General features: G+C 42.9%; 1 long non-coding RNA gene across 2 annotated transcripts in view; it reads left to right on the top strand.

Moving 5' to 3' along the window:
- Positions 1-1,403: 1,403 nt before the first annotated feature.
- Positions 1,404-3,153, top strand: part of LOC115272992 — a 10,594-nt gene continuing 8,844 nt past the window's right edge. For both annotated transcript variants that reach the window (XR_003900591.1, XR_003900590.1), the window contains exons 1-2: positions 1,404-1,600; positions 2,343-2,407. This is a non-coding gene — a long non-coding RNA (uncharacterized LOC115272992). The remainder of the gene's footprint in view (positions 1,601-2,342; positions 2,408-3,153) is intronic.

The following is a 3,153-nucleotide window of genomic DNA, read 5'->3' as shown; positions in this document are numbered from 1 at the left end:
CAAGAAGAAAACCATTTCCTGAAATCTGTATTCACCTTCTAGAAATCCACACTTGGTTCCTCATGCTAACCTCAACACCAGACCAAAGGTCAACTCTTTTTTGACCAATGTGAGCACCATCAGATCCCCAAGTGATTAGAAACCTTCTGTAGATAGATTAAATAGGAGATCTGTGGTCAGCAACAATGTTCTGTAAACACCAGCCACTCCCACCCTCCAGGTTCAGGGAAGGACTGTCCTCCCTGATACCCTGGTAGGTGGGTCTGTGGAGCTGGCTCTGGACAATTACTCAGGATGGAACCAGTATCACCATTTTCAGGCTAGCACAATTCAGTGCCAGAGAATTTAGATGCCTTTATAACTCTCCTCTCCGCTACAGTGGCCAGCAATGTTCCAGGCAGAATAAATCAATTTTTCCTGTTTAAGTTCACAAGAGTGAATTGCTATAGCTCCGCCAAGCTTATCCTGATTGATACAAGATTTGTTTATTTTTTAGCTTCCCAATAGCAAAAACACAATAAATAGGTGAATGAACTACTAAATGGATGGATGGATGGATGAACGGATGGAAGGATGGATGGGGCTAGTAGATATGGCTCTTTGTAAATCTCAACCACAAACTTTGTAATTCTTCCAGAATACAAACAACTACAAGGCAGGGACTATGAATGTTGATTAAATGAGAGAATGAGAGACCCATTAGAAGCCAAAATAAGAAACTGATTTTGACTTCTGGCTTAATATATTTGGTGCCGCTCGGTATAAGATGTGCCCAATGAAGACGCAGAAGAATCCTCTGCATACATCTCAGACAGACCGCTCTTTGGCCTGGGTGCAAATTTGTGGGGGCGGGAGACAAAGTTTCAAGTTATCTAATCCCCAAACAAGTGTCTATCATCAGTAACTGTTATTGATTTTCCAGTCTCAACAAAAACACAAAACAAATGCACTTTTGTCTTCAAACAAAGCAATGAACTGTGGAAAGAGTATTAGGTTAGGTTTAGAATAAAGTGGGATCAATTCCTATTTCCATTAAATTCTGCCCTTAGGATCTTGGAAAAATCCCAGAACTTCTCTAAAGCTCATTTTCTTTACCTCTGAGATGGAAATGTCTCTTGACCTGTCTATACCATGAGGCTGGTGTGACAGTCAATTCAACCATGTGTGTGAGTGTGAAATTGCTTGAAGTGACTTGGTATAACCCCCTCAGCACACTGTAATATATTTCAGGACCTCTGACAATTTTGCCCATACCTCCAAGAGGTGCTTCATAACCAGCTGCTACCTACCTTTGGTACCATTGTTATTATTACCTCATTGTTATTACTTCATTGCACAGCAGCCCCTCCCCCCATTAAGTATGCTGAGCTCACACCCAGAACCTACATAGTGTACTCCTTGTTAATGAAGCTCCTCACTGTCCTGAAACCAGGAGGACATTCAGTAAGTGGTCTATGGTCTCCCACAGAGTTGCCTTTAGACTTCCTGGTTTTTGAGATTCAGCGTTCCATGTCACCTTGAGAAAGAAAGTTCTCTGCTGCTGGGGGACGTTTTCCTGGCTACTGGACTCCTGAAAAGGGCTGAGCCTGGATGAAAGGAGGTATTGGCAAAATGTGCCTCAGTGACCCTCTACTAGCCCTCACCCACCCATCCTGTGTCCCCTCTCCAAGTCCTTCCTCGTCAGGGCATCCCAAAACAGAAATGCACTTAATGTGTGACTAAGCAGGAACATTACAGGTCTAGACCCAGTATCTGGGATGTAATTTGGGGGCAAGTGCTTCCTTTCTTTTTTTTCCTTTCTTTTACCAACTACTCAGGAAATGTTCACTGACAGCTAAAATAGCCAAAAGCTACAAAATCTAGTCAACCATCTAAAAAGTAGTCAAACCTGCATGTGAAAATATCTCAGAAGAAAGGCTTATGGCCTGTACGTAGTCCAGTAGATTCAGATGTAAGAATAGGGTTTACTTCTTTACTTACCTGAATTGTATATGGCTTTATTATCTGTATGGTATATGATGTTTTGACATCTTAAAAAAAGGAAAGAAAAATCTTTCTAACTGGGGAGAGACTGCTAGCCAATTCTTCCATACAGCAAAGGGCCCAGGGACCCTGCCTTTGATATGCAAACTAGGCAATCTGGGTCATTCTTCCTTTTGCTGGCAGCAGCGCAGGAGGCAAAAGTCCTGTCTGTATCAACCCAGAACTAATTTGAGACCACCCTATAGTGAATTATTCAAACTAGTCAATTATGTACTGCTCGCCTTGTCTTGTCTTGTCTTTCCCACAGATTTCCCCTGGCCAAATCTGTCCCTTTACTCCTGTCTTCTGCTCACTTTCAGCTTCCCCAAAACTGGTGTTGCCCCTGTAACCATGCTTGGCTGGTGAGGACCCCTCTCTAGGACCTGTGAGTATAACAAACTTTGGAAGTTTTTGGTGTGTGTGCCTCTCCTCTGTCTCCTCCTGTGGCCACACCTAACTAACACATCATAGAAAAGGAAACAAAACATGATCTTACCATAGAAAAGATTATCTAGGTAACATATCATAGAAAAGGAGATGAACCATGATCTTCCCATGCATTAAAATCATTGACAAAGAGCACAGCCTGTGCTGCTGGGCAGGTGGCGTCAGGTCTCAGGGTCACAGTGAGGAGGCAAGTCCCCCAAACCCTTCACCTGGTACACGTACTCTATCCCAGCTTGACTCTGGACCTTTATTCTAAGAAAATAGTGAGTGAAATGCAAATGTGTACTTCTGATGTTTATTGCTGTCTTATATAGTGTTGTGAAAATTTTGAAACAGTTACTATGGTCAACAACAGGACATAGATTGAATACACTTGGGTGCCTCGCACAGTTGGATTCCAGCGCAGCCATTAAAGTCTGCATTCGAGAACAAACTTTCTGTCTACCATGGGAAAATACTCACTATATGACAAGATGGTTTTTTTTCCATAATATTTTATTGTCAAATTGTTTTCCATATAACACCCAGTGCTCTTCCCCTTAAGTGCCCTCCACCATCACCACCACCTCTTTTCCCCCCTCCCCCTTCCCCTTCAACTCTCAGTTCATTTTCAGCATTCAATAGTCTCTCAAGTTTTGCATCCCTCTCTCTCCCCAACTCTCTCTCCCTCCTCCGCTCCCCCTG

This window comes from Suricata suricatta, chromosome 12 (assembly GCF_006229205.1).
Source record: "Suricata suricatta isolate VVHF042 chromosome 12, meerkat_22Aug2017_6uvM2_HiC, whole genome shotgun sequence".
Taxonomy (NCBI): domain Eukaryota; kingdom Metazoa; phylum Chordata; class Mammalia; order Carnivora; family Herpestidae; genus Suricata; species Suricata suricatta.
This window is presented reverse-complemented; position numbering and strand designations above follow the sequence as displayed.